Raw genomic sequence first — 20,529 nt, forward strand, 5'->3', positions numbered from 1 at the left:
AGTGATATCGGTCTGTAATTTTCTTTTTTTGTAGTATCTTTGTCTGGTTTTGGTATCAGGGTGATGGTGGCCTCATTGAATGAGTTTGGGAGTTTTCCTTCCTCTGCAATTTTTTGGAAGAGTTTGAGAATGATGGGTGTTGGCTCTTCTCTAAATGTTTGATAGAATTCACCTGTGAAGCCATCTGGTCCTGGACTTTTGTTTGTGGGAAGATTTTTAATCACAGTTTCAATTTCATTACTTGTGATTGGTCTGTTCATATTTTCTATTTCTTCCTGGTTCAGTCTTGGAAGGTTATACCTTTCTAAGAATTTGTCCATTTCTTCCAGGTTGTCCATTTTATTGGCATAGAGTTGCTTGTAGCAGTCTCTTAGGATGCTTTGTATTTCTGCAGTGTCTGTTGTAAGTTCTCATTCATTTCTGATTTTATTGATTTGAGTCCTCTCCCTCTTTTTCTTGATGCGTCTGGCTAATGGTTTATCAATTTTGCTTATCTTCTCTAAGGACCAGCTTTTAGTTTTATTGATCTTTGCTATTGTTTTCTTTGTTTCTATTTCATTTATTTCTGCTCTGATCTTGATGATTTCCTTCCTTCTGCTAACTTTGGGTTTTGTTTGTTCTTCTTTCTCTAGTTCCTTTAGGTGTAAGGTTAGATTATTTATTTGAGATTTCCTTGTTTCTTGAGGTAGGCTTGTATAGCTATAAACTTCCCTCTTAGAACTGCTTTTGCTGCATCCCATAGGTTTTGCATCGTCGTGTTTTCATTGTCATTTGTCTCTAGGTATTTTTTGATTTCCTCTTTGATTTCTTCAGTGATCTCTTGGTTATTTAGTAACGTATTGTTTAGCCCCCATGTGTTTGTGTTTTTTACATTTTTTTCCCTGTAATTCATTTCTAATCTTATAGCGTTGTGGTCAGAATAGATGCTTGATATGATTTCAATTTTCTTCAACTTACGGAGGCTTGATTTGTGACCCAGAATGTGATCTATCCTGGAGAATGTTCGTGCGCAATTGAGAAGAAAGTGTAATCTGCTGGTTTAGGATGGAATGTCCTATAAATATCAATTAAATCTATCTGGTCTATTGTGTCATGTAAAGCTTTTGTTTCCTTATTAATCTTCTGTTTGGATGATCTGTCCATTGGTGTAAGTGAGGTGTTAAAGTCCCCCACTATTATTGTGTTACTGTCGATTTCCTCTTTTAGAGCTGTTAGCAGTTGCCTTATGTATTGAGGTGCTCCTTTGTTGGGTGCATATATATTTATAAGTGTTATATCTTCTTCTTGGATTGACCCCTTGATCATTACATAGTGTCCTTCCTTGTCTCTTGTAACATTGTTTATTTTAATGTCTATTTTATCTGATATGAGTATTGCTACTCCAGATTTCTTTTGATTTCCATTTGCATGGAATATCTTTTTCACCCCCTCACTTTCAGTCTGTATGTGTCCCTAGGTCTGAAGTGGGTCTCTTGTAGACAGCATATAGATGGGTCTTGTTTTGTATCCATTCAGCAAGGCTGTGTCTTTTGGTTGGAGCATTTAATCCATTTACGTTTAAGATAATTATCAATATGTATGTTCCTATGACCATTTTCTTAATTGTTTTGGGTTTGTTTTTGTAGGTCCTTTTCTTCTCTTGTGTTTCCCACTTAGAGAAGTTCCTTTAGCATTTGTTGTAGAGCTGGTTTGGTGGTGCTGAATTCTCTTAGCTTTTGCTTGTCTGTAAAGCTTTTGATTTCTCCATCGAATCTAAATGAGATCCTTGCCAGGTAGAGTAATCTTGGTTGTAGGTTCTTCCCTTTCATCACTTTAAGTATATCATGCCACTCCCTTCTGGCTTGTAGAGTTTCTGCTGAGAAATCAGCTGTTAACCTTATGGGAGTTCCCTTGTATATTATTTGTCATTTTTCCCTTGCTGCTTTCAAGGATTTTTCTTTGTCTTTAATTTTTGCCAATTTGATTACTATGTGTCTTGGCGTGTTTTTCCTTGGTTTTATCCTGTATGGGACTCTCTGTGCTTCCTGCTCTTGGGTGGCTATTTCCATTCCCATGTTAGGGAAGTTTTCGACTATAATCTCTTCAAATATTTTCTCAGGTCCTTTCTCTCTCTCTTCTCCTTCTGGGACCCCTATAATGCGAATGTTGTTGGGTTTAATGTTGTCCCAGAGGTCTCTTAGGCTGTCTTCATTTCTTTTCATTCTTTTTTTATTCTGTTCCACAGCAGTGAATTCCACCATTCTGTCTTCCAGGTCACTTATCTGTTCTTCTGCCTCAGTTATTCTGCTATTGATTCCTTCTAGTGTAGTTTTCGTTTCAGTTATTGTATTGTGCATCTCTGTTTGTTTGTTCTTTAATTCTTCTAGGTCTTTGTTAAACATTTCTTACATCTTCTCGATCTTTGCCTCCATTCTTTTTCCGAGGTCCTGGATCATCTTCACCATCATTATTCTGAATTCTTTTTCTGGAAGATTGCCTATCTCCATTTCATTTAGTTGTTTTTCTGGGGTTTTATCTTGTTCCTTTATCTGGTACCTAGCCCTCTGTCTTTTCATCTTGTCTATCTTTCTGTGAATGTGTTTTTTGTTCCACATGCTACAGAACTGTAGTTCTTCTTGCTTCTGCTGTCTAACCTCTGGTGGATGAGGCTATCTAAGTGGCTTGTGGAAGTTTCCTAATGGGAGAGACTGGTGGTGGGTAGAGCTGGCTGTTGCTCTGGTGGGCAAAGCTCATTAAAACTTTAATCCGCTTCTCTGCTGATGGGTGGTACTGGCCTCCCTCCCTGTTTGTTGTTTGGCCTGAGGCGACCCAACACTGGAGCCTACCCGGGCTCTTTGGTGGGGCTAATGGCAGACTCTGGGAGGGCTCACGCCAAGGAGTACTTCCCAGAACTTCTGCTGCCAGTGTCCTTGTCCCTTGATGAACCACTGCTGCCCTCCGCCTCTGCCAGAGACCCTCCAACACTAGCAGGTAGGTCTGGTTCAGTCTCCTATGGGTCACTGCTCCTTCCCCTGGGTCCTGATGCACACACTACTTTGTGTGTGCCCTCCAAGAGTGGAGTCTCTGTTTCCCCCAGTCCTTTTGAAGTCCTCCAATCAAATCCCGCTAGCCTTCAAAGTCTGATTCTCTAGGAATTCCTCCTCCTGTTGCTGGACCCCCAGGTTGGAAAGCCTGACGTGTGGCTCAGAACCTTCACTCCAGTGGGTGGACTTCTGTGATATAAGTGTTCTCCAGTTTGTAAGTCACCCACCCAGCAGTTATGGGATTTGATTTTATTGTGATAGTGCCCCTCCTACCATCTCATTGCAGCTTCTCCTTTGTCTTTGCATGTGGGGTATCTTTTTTGGTCAGTTCCAGTGTCTTCCTGTTGATGATTGTTCAGCAGTTAGTTGTGCTTCCGATGTTCTCAAAAGAGGGAGTGAGAGCATGTCCTTCTACTCCGCCATCTTGAAACAATCTAGCGATGAGCATTTTAAAATGTACTTGTTGGCCATTTGTATGTCTTCTTTGGAAAAATGTCTGTTCATGTCCTCTGCCCATTTTTTCATCAGATATTTTTTGCTACTAAGTTGTGTGTGTTCCTTATATATTTTGGATATTAACCTCTTATTGGATATGTGAGCAACCTCATTCTGTAGGTCGCTCTTTCATTTTTTTGCTTGCTTTCTTTGCTGTACAGAAGTTTATTAGTTTGATATAGTCCCACTTGTTTAGTGTTGCTTCTGTTGCTTGTGCTTTTGGTGTCCTATCCAAAAAATCATTGCCAAGAAGTTGTTTCCCTATGTTTTCTTCTAGGACTTTTACAGTTTCAGGTCTTACATTTAAGTCTTTAATCCATTTTGAGTTAATTTTTGGGTATGGTGTAGGATGAGTCCAATTTCATTCTTTTACATGTAGCTGTCCAGTTTTCCCAACACTATTTTTTGAAAAGATTATCCTTTACCTATTGTGTATTCTTGGCGCCCTTGTCAAAGATTAGTTGAGTGTATGTGCATGGGTTTATTTCTGGGCTCTCTATTCTGTTCCATTGGTCTTTGTGTCTGTTTTCTGCCAGTAATGTACTGTTTTGAATACTATAGTTATGTAATATAGTTTGAAATCAGGGAGCATGTTGCTTTCAGTTTTGTTCTTCTTTCTCAGGATTTTTTTGGTATTCAGGGTTTTTTGTGGTTCCATATGAATTGTAGAAGTTTTTTTTTCTATTTCTGTGAAAAATGCCATTGGAATTTTGATAGGAGTTGCATTAAATCTGTAGATTGCCTTGGGAGTATGAACATTTTCACAATATTAATTCTTTCAATTCATGAACATAGGGTATCTTTCCATTTATTTGTGTCATCATCAGTTTCTTTCATCAGTGTGATATGGTTTTCAGTGTACAGCTCTTTTACCTCCGTGGTTCAATTTATTCCTAAGTATTTTATTCTTTTTGATGCTATTGTGAGTGGAATTTTTTTAAAAAAATTCTTTTTCTGATACTTCATTGTTAGTGTTATTTTTGTACATTTTGTACATTGATTTTGTATCCTGCAACTTTACTGAATTAGTTTATTAATTCTAATATTTTTTGGGGGGGGTTGTGTCTTTAGGGTTTTCTACATACAAGAGCATGTCATATGCAAATGGAGACAATTTTACTTCTTCCTTTTCTGTTTGGTTGCCTTGTGTTTTTTTTTGTTGCCTTGTTACTCTGACTAAAATTTCCAGTACTGTGTTGAATAGAAGTGCAAAAGTGGGCATCCTTGTCTTGTTCCTGACCTTAGAGGAAATGCTTTCAGCTTTTTACTGTTGAGTACGATGTTGGATATGGGCTTGTCATATATAACCTTTCTTTTATTGAAGTACATTCCTTCTATACCCAATTTGTTGAGGGTTTTATCATGAAAGGATGTTGAATTTTGTCAGATGCTTTTTTTGCATCTATTGGGATGAAACCAACATAGTCTTTTCTTTTTTTAACATCTTCATTGGAGTATAATTGCTTTACAATGGTGTGTTAGTTTCTGCTTTAAGACAAAGTGAATCAGGTATACATACACCTATACATATATCCCCATATCCCCCCCTCTTGCATCTCCCTCCCACCCTCCTTATCCCACCCCTCTAGGTGGTCACAAAGCACCGAGCTGATCTCCCTGTGCTATGTGGCTGCTTCCCACTTGCTATCTATTTTACGTTTGATAGTGTATATATGTCCATGCTGCTCTCTCTCTTCGTCCCAGCTTACCCTTACCCCTCCCTGTGTCCTCAAGTCCATTCTCTACATCTGCATCTTTATTCCTGTCCTGCCCATAGGTTCTTCAGAACCATTTTTTTTTTTTTTTAGATTCCATATATATGTGTTAGCATACGGTATGTGTTTTTCTCTTTCTGACTTACTTTACTCTGTATGACAGACTCTAGGTCCATCCACCTCACTACAAATAACTCAATTTCGTTTCTTTTTATGGCTGAGTAATATTCCATTGTATATACATGCCACATCTTCTTTATCCATTCATCTGTTGATGGACACTTAGGTTGCTTCCATGTCCTGGCTGTTGTAAATAGAGCTGCAATGAACATTGTGGTACATGACTGTTTTTTTTTTTAAGTTAATTAATTAATTAATTAATTAATTTTTGGCTGTGTTGGGTCTTCGTTTCTGTGCAAGGGCTTTCTCTAGTTGCGGCGAGCGGGGGCCACTCTTCATCGCAGTGCACGGGCCTCTCACTGTTGCGGCCTCTCTTGTTGCGGAGCACAGGCTCCAGATGTGCAGGCTCAGTAATTGTGGCTCATGGGCCCAGCTGCTCCGCAGCATGTGGGATCTTCCCAGACCAGGGCTCGAACCCATGTCCCGTGCATTGGCAGGCGGATTCTTAACCACTGTGCCACCAGGGAAGCCCCAACATGACTCTTTTGGAATTATGGTTTTCTCAGGGTATATGCCCAGTAGTGGGATTGCTGGGACATATGTTAGTTCTATTTTTAGTTCTTTAAGGAACCTCCATACTGTTCTCCATAGCGGCTGTATCAATTTACATTCCCACCAACAGCAACATAGTCTTTTGATGCTTTGTATGCCTCAGGCACTGACCTAGACATTGAAGAGCCCATTATAAAGGATCCAGACAAAGGTCCAGTGTACCAAGAGCCAGTATTCTGGTTGCAGTTTAAGACCACAAGGATGTAGGGACTGTGACAAAGTAGATAGGTCTGTGGATTTTCGTATCTTTTTTTTTTTTTTTAAGATTGTGTGGGGCAAACAAAATGAGACTGCAGAGGAACCTGGCTCTTGGGTGGCCTGTTTCCAACTTTCTCCTACAGGATAAAGTTGAAGTTTCTTAGCATGGTTTCCAAGGGACTCTATGACTGAGGTCTTTAAAAGGTACTTAAAGGATGTTACTTAAAAGGTACCTTCCATCCTTATTTCCTGCTACTCCATAACTCTTAGTCCAGCAGTGCAGAACTGTTTCTAGTCCCTGTACACACTGTGCTGTTCTGTATCTCTGTTTCTGTTTTTTCCTCTGTTGCCTCCCTGTCTCCTATCACAGTTGCTGTTAAAATACCTGACATTCATTAACTGTAGGTTGAATTGAACTGAATGTGACTCAGTATTGTTTAAGTAACTTAAAATCTGATTGAGGAGAAAAATGTGTATGCAAACACCTTCACAGAAGTACATGCAGGTACCATAATAAGTTCATGGTTCTAGGACTTAAGGAATGATATAGCAGAGCAATGAAAAATGTGTAAGTGCAATTCACAGTCACTATTCTTTGAGGAGAGCTGGAGAATGACAGAGATTCTAGGTGATGGGTGATTTTTATTCATATTTTCAGAAAGGGGATAAACTTTGGATTTTGATGTATAATTGTGCTCGACATTGGTCCTCAGCAAAATTTAGAATGAATTTTAAAATAGGAGGTGTGTGAGCATTCAGATTGGGGCGAGATAATCATTAGGAATCAGTATGGGTTTATGATGAGCAGGTGAGATCAAACTAACCTTGCTCCTCTTTTTCATAGGTCTCCTAGTTGGTAAGGAAATGCTGAAGATCCACTATTTCAACTCAGCCTTGGACAATCCCCCAGAATGAAGCATTTGTTTATTTTGTCATTAGACTTGGTTCTTTACTCTTTGTCAGACATGTTTATTAAATTTGCTGATGACTAAGTTTTAATTCCTTGAAAAGTAAAATTAGGATTTATAGTCAGGCTGAAATGATGGACCATTGTTGAAAAGATGAAATTTCACAAGGGTATTGCTATATAGCAATATATATACAAATAGAATCAGCATTCATCTGCTTATATTCAAGAAAATGTAGATCTATTTTAAGAACAATTCAGTGGAAAAGTTCTAATGATTTTAGTTGACTGCAAGCTCATTCTGAGCCAGTAGTGTAGAGGATGCCAAGAAAACTGGATACAAATCTAGACTGCATTAATAACAGCTGAGTGTTCAGGATAAAGTAAATAATAATCCCTTCTTTGTGCTTCTCAGATCACATATATTTGGAGTCTTGAGTCCTTAGATCTGGGCTTCACATTTCAAGAGGAAACACTGACAAAGTGGAGCATATTTGGAAGTGGATAAGCAGGACAATGAAGAGAGTGAAAAATCATGTCAAACAGGAAATGGCTGAATAAACTAGGAACTTAATTGCTCTCTTCAATTATGTAGAAGGAGTTCACAAATTTTATGTCACTCCAGAGAGCAGAACTAAAACTGTGGGGTTGAGGAATTTGAAGAAAGCACATAATAACTCAATATGAGGAGGAATTAAAACTAGAGCTCTTAAAATTTGAGTGAGATTAAGTATTAATTGCCAGTAATATAGAGATGATAATCCTTTCCAATTCAAGTTTAATCAAACCCCAATAGAAAACAAACAAAAATAGGATTTTTTTTGGAGGTTGGGAGCAAATTTCAAAAATTACCCCAAAAAACAAATGGACAAAGATAAATACTGTATGATATCACTTATATGTGGAATATAAAAAATAAACCAAACTTGTGAATATAATAACAACAGAAAAACAAATGGGCAATAATGGCTTTAAAAATTGAAAAGAGAAGGTTGTTTTATCATTGCATAAAGCTATAATAATTAAAATGACACTGGTATAGATATATCAATGGAATAGTTATCTTAGGAATAGACTAATATATCAATATTTAATAAAAGACAAAAGAAGTATAACAATTGAGGAGAAATAGAAGGATTATTTAATCATTTTTTAGGGCAATTGCTTTCATAATTGGAGAAAGACAAAATACTGCAAAAAAACAGTCCAGGTAACTTAAATTGTTAAATGGTTAAACAAAAATCAAACCATAAAAATTAGAAAAATTAGAAGTAAATATTTAGAAAACTCCTGGACTTGGGAAGAACTTTTATGTGTTATTATGTTTTACTATAAAACCTATCAAAATGAAAATAAATAGGGTGAATAGCATGACAAATACCCACATACTCCTATATAGGAGTTACTAATTATTAACATTTTGCCGTATTTACTTAATTTTCTTTTTAAACATTTGGAAATAAATTACGGTCATGTCTTTTTATCTCTACATTCTATGGTATGCATCTCTAAAGTAAGGATATTTTTCCTAAGCGTGATACTATTATTATCACATCTAAAAAATTAACAAAAATTCCTTGATATCTTGTAATAACCAGTACACATTCCTGAGTTGTCCCCAAAGGGTGTGGTTTGTTTTGTTTGTTTGTTTTATTTTTGTTTTATTTGTTTGTTTTTAGCTAATTTGCCCAAACCAGGATCTAATCAATGACCTACACAGCTCTTACCATTTGGCTATTGTAGGTCTTATTTCTCTGTTAGTTCAGGAAAGTTCCACCCTTCTCTATTTCCCCCTTTTTAAAAATTATATTTACTTGTTGAAGAGACTGGGTCAATTTTCTGGTAGAATTCCACCCTCTGGACTCACATGATTGTTTCCTTCTGGTTTCATTTAACTTTTCATTAACTCTCCACTGTATTTTCTGTAAACACGAAATTTTGATCTCACGTTATGACTAAAGTCAGGTAAAACATTCCTGTCAAGAATATTTCATGGGTGATGCTGTGAATATATATATTTTTTAATTAATTAATTTATTTTTTAGGCTGCCCCGGGTCTTCGTTGTGGCATGCGAGATCTTTAGTTGCAGCATGCAGGATCTTTAGTTATGGCATGTGGGCTCTTAGTTGTGACATGCATGCGGGATATAGTTTCCCGACCAGGGATTGAACCCAGGCCCCCTGCATTGGGAGCGTTGGGTCTTACTCACTGGATCACCAGGGAAGACCCAGTGCTGTGCATATTATATTGTTTATTTTAGGGGTTGCATAATACCTAGTTGTTTTACTTTTTAATAATCTAAGCTCCATCACTGGATTAATGGTTAATGTGAAAATTGCCACATCACTCCATTGTAAAGTTATGATTTTTCCCCTTGAGACAAGTAAATATTCTGTGTGTTGATAACTTTGTGGCAGATTAGTATCCAGTCCCTTGTCAACCTCATATTGAATGCTTTCAGCATCCATTGCTGATTCTTGCCTGAACCGCTTATCCCATTACAAGTTGAAAAATGGTGATTTTTTTCCACTTCTTTCAGTCCTTTTGCATTCATTAATTGGAATTCTTCTGTCAAGAAGAGCTTCCCCTCATCAACTGGAGCTAATTTTTACTCTGAAATAGAGTCCCACGGAGAAAAGAAAGAATTAATACTTAAATTTCTCTCTTTACCAGTTTTTGAGTAAGGAATTGGTATAACTGTCATCTCAATTAGTGGCAAATGTGGGTTTTTTCCCTGTGTTGAGTGTCATTAGGATTTTTACATATTCAAGTACATCAGTCAATTATAGGATTCTTTATTATGCTGTGATTACATTTACCAAAGAAGACTACACCAATATATTTGGTCTCACATGTTCTTCTTATAATGTGATATTGACACTTCTCCATCACTTCTGCCTGGCACTCTCTTGGGACATGAGTGTTTAGTGAAATTCGATCACCTTGAAGACATTGCATTGAAAAGAGCATATCAAAAGACACCATAAAGACAGAGAGAGTTAATTAATTAAGAAGTCCAAATTGTTCCATTCCTTAGCTGTTCACGTCCAGGCAACAACAGACATGCAAGTGAGCAAGCTCTCAGTAGATTTCAGCCTCTAGCTTTTTTTTTTCTTTTTTGGCTGCGTTGGGTCTTTGTTGTTGCGTGCAGGCTTTCTCTAGGTGCGGTGAGCAGGGGCTACTCTTTGTTGCGGTGCACGGGCTTCTCATTGCGGTGGCTTCTCTTGTTGCGGAACACAGGCTCTACGTGCGTGGGCTTCAGTAGTTGCAGCATGCGGGGTCAGTAGTTGCAGTGTGCGGGCTCTAGAACGCAGGCTCAGTAATTGTGGCTCTCGGTCTCAGTTGCTCCGCAGCATGTGGGATCTTCCCAGACCAGGGATCAAACCCGTGACCCCTGCATTGGCAGGTGGATTCTTAACCACTGCACCACCAGGGAAGTCCCCAGCCTCCAGCTTTTGAGATGCTCAGTTGATACTGAGTACAGTAGACACCAGCTGACCCACTGAGCCTTGCCGACACTAAAGATTTGAGCAAAAATAAATGTTGCTTTAAGTCAAGTTTGGTGTGGCTCTTACATATCCATAGTAACTAGAACAGATGCTTTGATGAAGTTGGCCTTTGGGAGCCTCCCCAAATTGATTCCTATGTCCTTTGACACGATGCCAATGCTCTTCAATAGTTTCCTTGCTTTCCGGCGTAAGAGAATGCCCCAAGTTTACCTTGTACCTTCTCTGCCTCAGATCTGAAATCAGCCTTTTCCCTTAAAAACCCTGACTCTTTTTAGTGAGGTAATGGTATTTAGGTTTCAAAATCTGGGCATTAGGAATGCTTTCCATGGAACAAGTTGTAGTAGAAAAATTACAAATTTGATGACAATAAAACATTTCAGCATGTTTCCCAAAAGCAGAATTAAAAGACAAACTACAAAGCTCAACAGAATGGACAAGAATACTAAAAATCCAATAAAAATAAAAAACAACATGAATAAGCAATTCTCAAAAGATGGAATCCAAATGAACACTAAATCATGTTTAACTTCCTAATAATAAAAGAAAGAACATATACTATTATTTTCCTTTATCAATTTAGTAGATTTTCTTTAAAAGAAATAAGCTTCAGTGTTGACAAGAATGCAGTAAAACTGTAATCTTGTACACATTGGTGGAAATGTCACTTGAGTTTTGGCTTTCTGCTAAGTAATTGTGCAATATGAATTAAGTTGCAATATTAAAAAGTTGTGATCCAAAAAAAAAAAAAAAGAAAGTTATGACCACTTATACTAGTTAGGATAGAGCCTAAGATTCTGTGACAAAGAGGTACCAAATAAAGTGTCTTAAAAAAACAAATTTAGTTTTCTCTCATATAACAGTCCATAGTGAGTCGTCTGGGTTGGAAGAACAGCTCTGCTTTCTGTCGTTATTCAGGGGCCACTTTTCCTTCCATTCTCTTGCTCTGCCATTTCCAAAGTGTTAAAGCTGTGTGGTTGAAGCTTGGTCACAGGCAAGTCTGTGTTCCAGTTTGCATGAAGGGGAAAAAAAGAACTCTAAGACAAGCAATTTTCTTTTAAGCAAGAGAGGTAGAATTCTGCTTACAAGGCCACACCCAGCTGCAAGGGAGGTTGGGAGCTCTAGTCTTTGGACAGTCAACTATGTATCTAGCTTAAACATTATTACTTTGGAAGAAGACCATATGCTTTGATGCAATAATTCCATTTTCTGATAGTCTACCCTAATGAAATAAATCAATTATAGAAAATGTATTAATTCCTTAAAGAACAATAATTCAGTCAAGGGGAGTAATGTTCAGTATGTTACTTACTAGAGAGGAAAAGCTCTTGAGAAACTATACACTATTATTGAAGGGTTTTAAGGGCCGTGGTAAGGAATTAAATGAGATGGGAAACTGGTGGAAGGTTTTAAGTAAAAGAGTGATTCAGTTTGATTAAGAAGAACATTCTGCTTCCTGAATGGAGGACAGAGTGGAGGCAGTTGCCATAGTCTAGGAGACAAATGATGATGCAGTTGAACTAGGGTTTTAGCAGTAGCAGTGGTAGTCTTTTGAATATTAAATTTTTATTAGCTGTATAGTTTTGTCTGTGAGGCCAAATTTCTCACTTTACTTAGCCCATATAGTAGGAGATAATGGCAAAAGATCACTAAGCGGAGTGTTGGTACAGACACATATCTGGAAAGTATTATTTTAAAATGTTCAAGTTAATTATGTTTATAAAGTTAAAGGTGAGCAAAATGCCAAGAAACTAAACAAAAGGACATTTCTTAAGTAGAAAAATATACCATTTTCATTTTCTTGTATCTTAGTTTATTAATATGCTTTTTCCTACAGAATAACCAAAAACATTTTAGCTTTGTTTTTTAAAAATTTAATTTAATTAATTTATTTAAATATAGCAGGTTCTTATTAGTTATCTGTTTTATACATATTGGTGTACATATGTGAATCCCAATCTCCCAGTTCATCTCCCCACCCCCCCCCATCACTTTCCCCCCTTGGTGTCCATATGTTTGTTCTCTACATCTGTGTCTCTATTTCTGCCCTGTAAACCAGTTCATCTGTACCATTTTTCTAGATTCCACATATATGCGTTAATATATCTGTTTTTCTCTTTCTGACTTCACTCTGTATGACAGTCTCTAGGTCTCTACAAATGACCCAGTTTCGTTCCTTTTTATGGCTAATGTTCCATTGCATATGTGTGCCACATCTTCTTTATCCATTCATCTGTGGATGGACACTTAGGTTGCTTCCATGTCCTGGCTACTGTAAATGGAGCTGCAATGAACATTGTGGTATGTGACTCTTTTTGAATTATGGTTTTCTCAGGGTATATGCCCAATAGTGGGATTGCTGGGTCATATGGTAGTTCTATTTTTAGTTCTTTAAGCAACCTCCATACTGTTCTCCATAGTGGCTGTATCAATTTACATTCCCACCAATAGTGCAGGAGGGTTCCCTTTTCTCCACACCCTCTCCAGCATTTGCTCTTTGTAGATTTTCTGATTATGCCCATTGTAACCTCTGTGAGGTGATACCTCATTGTAGTTTTGCCTTTCATTTCTCTAATAATTAGTGATGTTGAGCAGCTTTTCAGCTTTGTTCTTTATATTTAAAGTGGACTGTATTGTTTTCTTATGCATTTATTAAAGCTATAATATCAGTGATTAGATAGTATCTACATATCCTCTTTGTTATGGAAACAATCTAATCTAATAGCAATCTATTATCCATATAATTATTAATCTAATAATCTATTTGTTACTTTACATGTAATATTTAAGTCATCTATTTGTTTTGCATCAAATTTGTGATGTTTACCCCTGAGAAGATTACCTGTTTGCTTGTGACTATGGAATTCAATATGAGATTCCATGAAGCAACTAATTTCCATTTGATCTCTATTGGGAATAAACCACATAAAGAATAAAACTGTTTGAGTCAATTCATTTATTCTTACTACTTATTGAACACCTATTATGTTTAAATCACTGTAAATAATACCGAGGTCCATGGCATTCAATGGGTTTCTAAGCTGGTTAGGGAGCTCCTGTTTCCACATAAATATCTGAAATGCAGTTGATTAACCAAATTCACAGGAAGTAATATAGTTAAAGCAGACAGAGTGAATTCTTCTCTTGATTAGGGAAGAATACATTTCTGGTCCTTGCTGCCTAGCTTGGCTATGATTTTGCTTCATAAAAGCTTAATAATTTTGGTTATTCTTACCTTAAAGGTTCCATGTATCCCCATTTATCATAATGAAATTAGGGTAGAACATGGTTTTGTTATCAGCCTTCAGATTCAGTATTCGACGCAGAACATATCGTAAAAAGCCTTCATAAAGCTATTACTTCCACAACATATTACAGAAATAGAATTAGAAGCCCTGTGCCAAATTATAAAAAAAACTTGAAGCTATGCATATTGTTCAAATATTCACCCCCACCAATTTAATATTCCCCCCTTGTGCTGGGTACCTAACAGGTGATCAATAAATGGTTACTGAATGAATGAACACAAGCAAGAATAGATCATCCTGACTTTCTACCTACTTACCTCTCTGTCCGTCTAGATCTACAAGTCTATTTCTGTTGGACTGTATATGAGTGCCCTCACGGTGGAATTATTGTAATTGGCACTGAGTCTAGTGGTTACCTCCCTGAGATCTTCTTCCATGAACTAAAATCAGTGGTGCCTCGCTTATAAAATCTACACAAAACCCACTGCTATTTTATGATATATATAATATCATATATAATATACATGATGATCTACAGAAACATGGGGGAGGTGGTGGTGATTTGCAGATGAAATCACCCCCCTGGTATTGGCATCTTGACAGTGGCTCATTCCTCACCTTCCCTGAACCAGGCGTGGAAGTCCAGTTACTTCCCATATAGCTGATAAATTCTGGCTGCAAATGAATCCAAGTGCTTTCTTACTTGTTTTTTCCTTCTGTTAGAAACAGAAGGAATCAGGCAAGAAAAAAAACATTTTGTGAGAAAACAACAGTTCCTTACTCTGTACCACCTGCTTAAAGGCAAGCTAAAGGCACCCAAATGCTGCAACCCATGAGTGTGGAAGAGGCTGGCCGATGGGCTGTCACGTCTGGCTGATCTGATGTCAGAGCAGATCATGTGGTGCTCTGTGGGCAGCTGGGACTGGCCCGCCGAAAGCACATGGATTACTGTCTGAGGCTGTAATGGGAAAGTCGGCTCCTGGGCTACTGTCTCCTAGCCATCAGATTGCTGGGAAGCTGGGGGCTCTCTGATTTGCCCTGCTCCGGGACCCCTCCTGCTGCGTGACTCACGGGCACATTGCTGAGACAAGCTGCTGCTCCCAGTAAGTGCTTAAAGAAGGTCTTTATTCAGAGCATTTTGGAAGCGGAAGGGAAGCACTGGTGTTGATGGGGGTTCCTGGAAGCCCTTTGTAAAACACCCTCCCGGATCTGGGCTGGGCAGCCTTGCTTTCTGTGCCATCCTGGAGTTCATAGGCAGCACTGATGTGCAAATGTCCCCCAGCCCCGATTTCTGTTTGTTCTCCACGTGATGTGTCTTTCTGAATTTCATTTTCTATTTTTGTAACTGTAGGGTAGATTTGTTAGAGCTGGTTAAAGCGAATTGATTTCAGATTCACAGACCCATGAGTGGACTTGGTATTCTCTGTATGGTAAGCAGGGAGAGGGGAAAGAGGGTGGTGGCTCTCTCGGTCAGAATCACTGCTTCTGTTAAGATATTGGCTGTGTCTGTGCTGGATAAATATTTAGTGGTTGCCGCCTCTTTTCTGCTTTGGGTAAGTGGGTGGTGAGAGAGGAAGGAGAGTGAACCAGCAGTGAGGAGCATGTAGATTTAGGTAGTTACTGGTAAATTGCATTTTTTTAATGGTCTAATTTATATTAGGTGGGGTCAGCTGGCAGAACAGGTGCCGGTAGTGGGAGAATGATGGAGTTCTCTCCCCTTTTTCCCAGCAAGCAAATTGTTGCCTGCTTCAAAAGCCCGATTAAAGAGCAGTGAGAAGTGCGAGAGCGCAGATTTCTAGGCACTGCTTTTTGGTTTTTTGCTGGTAACAAGCATCACGTTCCCACATTCATGCATCAGGAGAGATCCTCACCTTGGCAGTGTTTAGGTGTGGGCTTTTTGGAGAGCAAGGGAATAAATTCAATAACATCTTACTCTTTCTCCTGGGCATATGACACTAAATTTGTTTTAGAGACTGAAAATAAGTGTGTGTGGTTGGAAGGGACTTTAAAGGGAAATTTAGGAGAACAAATTGTTTCTTTGCCTTAGTACTTTTCTATGAAAACTTGACAGAGTTTTAGGTCAAGGTATAGGATGTCCACTTGAAAGACAATAGCAAATAAATAATTAGGCTATATCTTTAAGCATTGTAAGATATTTATTCTTTTTTTATTTTATTTTGAGGGATAACCCTAGTCTTTTCTGTGAGTCTCTGCACAAACTGTTGGCTTTGGGGCCAAAGACCGGTTCCAGAAACATGTAGCCACTGAAGAAACTTTTGGGTGGGAAAGATGGTGAGATGGGAGCAAAGAAAGTAAGCTGAGATGAGGTCGATTCTTTTTTATAGCCTTTTGCTATAGATGATTTAAGTCACAGAACATCAAACAACAGACACGAGCTTGCCCCACCCATAGTGTTGTGAACATGGATTATTCACTTGCCATTTTATTCCAGTAAATCGCAGGAGCACTTAGTGCAGAAAGGGTTCATCCTGTGAATTCATCCTGTGAGCTCTGTGGGATAGAGTACAAGCCAAACCAAATGAAGCATAGAAAAATGAGCTTCCCCCTGTCCTGCCCCACCCTACCTTGTCCTCCTTCCATATTGTTGAGTGAAGGCAGATTTATGCTGGAAAGGGCCCTATCACTGCTTGTAAATTTGTGAGTTATTTCAGAGACGCTGACAAAGGACAGAGGAAATGCAGCTGGTACTCTGCGGGGGGAGAGTAGGTGAGCCCAGTGTGAGGAATGTTTTCAGAGGTATTACTGACCCAACCCTCTCTCTCTGCCTTCTCTGACCAGCCTGAGACCACACCCCCTTTTCTGGCCATGTGCCAAACACCATCTCTCTCTGAGGGGAAGCCTGATGAAGTGATATCCATGCTTGGGCGTGTTGATTCCTTGGATAGAAACTTGAGGTGCCCTCATCTCTCTGTAAGCAAACAAGTCCTGCTTCTCAGGGTAGAGGTGCCCATTTATGGGAGTTTTAGAATTTCTTTTCTTCAAAAATTAATACACTGCTATGAAAAGAAATGGAAGAAAAGTTACCCATTTCATCATCTCACTCGCACAGCTCCGTTTACTGTCTTTGTGTTCCTTTGTCTTAATCGTTACTTTGGGCAGGTTATGATTAATGCAGAGAGGCCATCTATACCCCATACTACTTTTTAGGGAAGACATGCGCAGTTAGGAACTTAGAGCTGAACAAACCTTAAGGACTGACAGTTCACCCCCTTATTTTACAGAGGGGGAAACTGGCCAGAGTTATACATGTGATGAGTGAGAGAATCAGGACCAGAACCTAGATCTCAGTGCACCTCTGCAATCACATAACTTAAGGAAAGAGTATTTTCCTACAAACTTAGGTGTTTTTTTCAATTTCAGGTTCTTTTTCTTTTTATTTAGCTATGGTATTTCTGGAATAGTAAAACCACTGCCATTTCACTTGCCTAAGAATATCTTGGAAAAGGTTGGAAAGTCCTTAAAGAGAAAATTAAGTTTCTTTTTCTTAGGGGCGTAGCATGTATATATTCTTTCCAGGTCATGTGATGAGATCTCAAATACCTGATCATTAGTTTTCCAGTCTTGCCGTACCGGAAATGAGGACCACCCTAATTAATAAAGGGATTATTGTTCAGTTTTGGCAAATCAAATACCACAAGATCATTTAGAAGCTTCTTCCCATTTGGGTAGTTTTCGGAGTCATATTAATGTTCTTTGTTTATGCAGGCCCTGTTTATGGTGACATATTTAAAACCATGTATAAGGGATGTTTAACTTAAAGTTTCAGCTTGACCTCCTCTCCTTAGATTACTGCTAGACCCCAAAGAGATTTCAAAAAATACTTACTGATTGAGTGATAGAATATACAGAATACTGCAATGCCTGCTTATGAGTATAATGAAATTTAAAATGTAACACAATGTTATGCTGTTCCTTAATGGTATTAGAATGCCCATCTGTAAATTATTCAGTCTAATTTTAGTCAGGGTGAGATTCACATATTTGTTTGAAATCAATATAAATATGAATAAATGTCACATGTAATTTGTCTGTGTTAATGCTATTTGTAAAAGCAATAAACATAATTAGATTGGGTGTTGTTTAATTACATTTTTTGGAAACCTTGACTACAATACAGAGGCCCTCTGATTATATCCTTAATGTGCAATAATCAGTCTCTACTGGTCCAGTGAGGGCATCTTTTCATTCTAGACGTTAAACTATAGTGATATATTGGGAGAAATTAGTTCTGGTAGCTTTGAGTGGTTTCAACAAGAATAATTGGAACACTGTTCTAAAAAGCCTGCACTCTCTAGCTTAGAAACAAATGGCTGCATGTGTGACATTTCTAAATGGTGACATAGTCAAGGAACCCTCTGATTTTTTATTTTCGGCTTCAGGTTGTGGAGAGGGGAAAAAAACAGAAAAGGGAAATTAGGCATTAATGTTCCTACTGTGGAGACACAGAGACTCCAAATAAAGGTACCACTCATTTTAAAAAGATGTAACTTAAGAGGAAATCCAAAAAAAAGATGTTCACCGGAGCCTCAATACAGTGAATAGCTGCTGTCCTGGTTGTAAATTTCACTCTTAGGTCTTGGGTGCCTTTAACTGGTGCCATTTAGGCTGAAAGCACAAGCAAATACCTCTTGTGGTAAACAAAGCAACAGATTTAAGTTAATGCTAATGTGTTCACAGCCAGAGCCAAAAGCTTTTCAGGGTTATTATAACACACTGGGCTCTTAGCCCATCCATCTAAATGTCTAAAGTAGACTAAAGTTATGGATCAGTCCATTGTATACACCATCCCACATGAGAGCCAGATGCTACTGTTTACTGTGCTAGTAACTCTGCCAGCTTCAATGTGAAATCTGAGATTGCAGTTTGGGGTCAATGGAAGTTATAGATTGATTTTTCTGATCATGAATTCAAGCTTCTACACTCCAGTCTATTTTAATGAAGGCTGCTTTTTAGAACAACCTCTTAAACCTAATTTACACCCAACTGTCTAAACTGTTTAGATGGAGGGCTTCCTTGTGAAAACTGTTTATTGTCTTTTGGGCTTTGGGTTTGGTGTAGGTCTTCAGCATATTTTTGTCCTTTGTCTTGAGCATGGAAAAGAAGGCATGAAGATCTACTGCACAACACTACATTTGAAAGCACCACTACATCACAGCCTTTGAGAAGACTGGGTAGAAAAACAGTTCTGTGTATACTGATTTAGAAAAAGACTATCTACTGTCCTCAGTTGTAAAGACAATTCTATCATCAAGACTCAGTATTGGGTTTTACTGACTCAGTTAGATCCTTTATTTTAATCTTACCCCATTTGATTTGTGCCTTTTAATCATATTTTGAGGAAATATCATAAGCAATAATAATAATAACAGTAGCAATTCCCACGTGCTCAGCACTTCCCGTATGCTATACCTGGTACCAACATTTCATTTATTTATGGACATTTCACGGACAGTAAGGTAAACTTGCACCAAAGCACGTGACTTGTTAGCTGAGATTCCACCGGGTCTTTCGAAGTCTAAAGCGCTTTCTCTTATAACTTATGCTTATTGTTTCAACTATAGATTTCTATCGAGTTTTGTACACAAACTAAAAGGTTGTGACAGGGCTTCCCTGGTAGCGCAGTGGTTAAGAATCCGCCTGCAAATGCGGGGACACGGGTTTGAGCCTTGCTCCGGGAAGATCCCACATGCCGCGGAGCAATTAAGCCCGTGTGCCGCACCTACTGAGCCTGCGCTCTAGAGCCCGCGAGCCACAACTACTGAAGCCCCTGCACCTGGAGCCTGTGCTCCGCAACAAGAAAAGCCACCGCAATGAGAAGCCTGAGCACTGCAACGAAGAACAGACCCGCTTGCCACAACTAGAGAAAGCCCACGTGCAGCAACGAAGACCCAACGCAGCCAAAAATAAAATTAAATTAAAAAAAATAAAATAAAATAAAATAAAATAAAAGGTTGTGACAAAGCCCTTTTTATCTACATACAACACAGATTTGGTGATGGGGGGGATGTTGATTTACAGATGAGGAGGGAATGCCTTTATTTTAGGTAAGATTTCGTTGTGTTAATGAATCGTGGTGTGATATGGTTGAAAGGTATGGGGAATGCTTAGAAGTAATATTTACCTACTTGTTAGTTCTACTTTCAGTATCTAGAAGACAGTCCCCATAGCAAGTTCCTAATGAAAATGTAATTTAACAAAATTTTGTATTATAGGTCCTTATTATTAAAAGGGTAGCTCTTTTAGCTTTATCCAAAACATGGTAGACTTTACTATAAAGTTTTGCAATGATTAAGGACTTCCTAAAGGTAATCAATGTAATTTAATGCACTAATACAATTATTTCACAGAACGATATTACTAAAAATCTAAGAAAGCACACTATCATATTTGTTATATTTTCCTCCTTTTGTATATTAGTTCACGTCCCCGAACTTGGGTAGTCAGTTGCCCGCATAGCTTAGATTTCTTTAAGTTCCTTGAGAGAGAGGCTGACTTTTACCTTTGCCTTCTCAGCTGGGCACAGTAGCTGGTACAGGATGTTTCTTGTTCACAAAATTGCCATCCACTCAGAGGCCAGCTCTCTAAAGGTGTAAGCTTAGTGGTTGAAACTTCAAAGTAGGATTTCTTTGACTTCTTAAGAGAATACATTGTAGAAAAACAGAAAAAATCTAAGTAATCCAAAC

At 38.3% G+C, this 20,529-nt stretch overlaps 1 protein-coding gene across 2 annotated transcripts in view; it reads left to right on the forward strand.

Moving 5' to 3' along the window:
• Nucleotides 1-20,529, forward strand: part of ANK2 (ankyrin 2) — a 689,779-nt gene that overhangs the window by 97,426 nt on the left and 571,824 nt on the right. The window contains exon 1 of one of the 2 annotated variants that reach the window (XM_082462716.1): nucleotides 14,773-14,928. The exons of the other annotated variant lie outside the window; for it this stretch is intronic. The gene's annotated coding sequence lies outside the window, so the exon portion shown is untranslated. Of the gene's footprint in view, nucleotides 1-14,772; nucleotides 14,929-20,529 lie in introns of those variants that run through there. 2 annotated transcript variants of the gene reach the window in all.

Source organism: Balaenoptera physalus, assembly GCF_965194825.1.
Source record: "Balaenoptera physalus genome assembly, chromosome: 5".
Taxonomy (NCBI): Eukaryota; Metazoa; Chordata; class Mammalia; order Artiodactyla; family Balaenopteridae; genus Balaenoptera; species Balaenoptera physalus.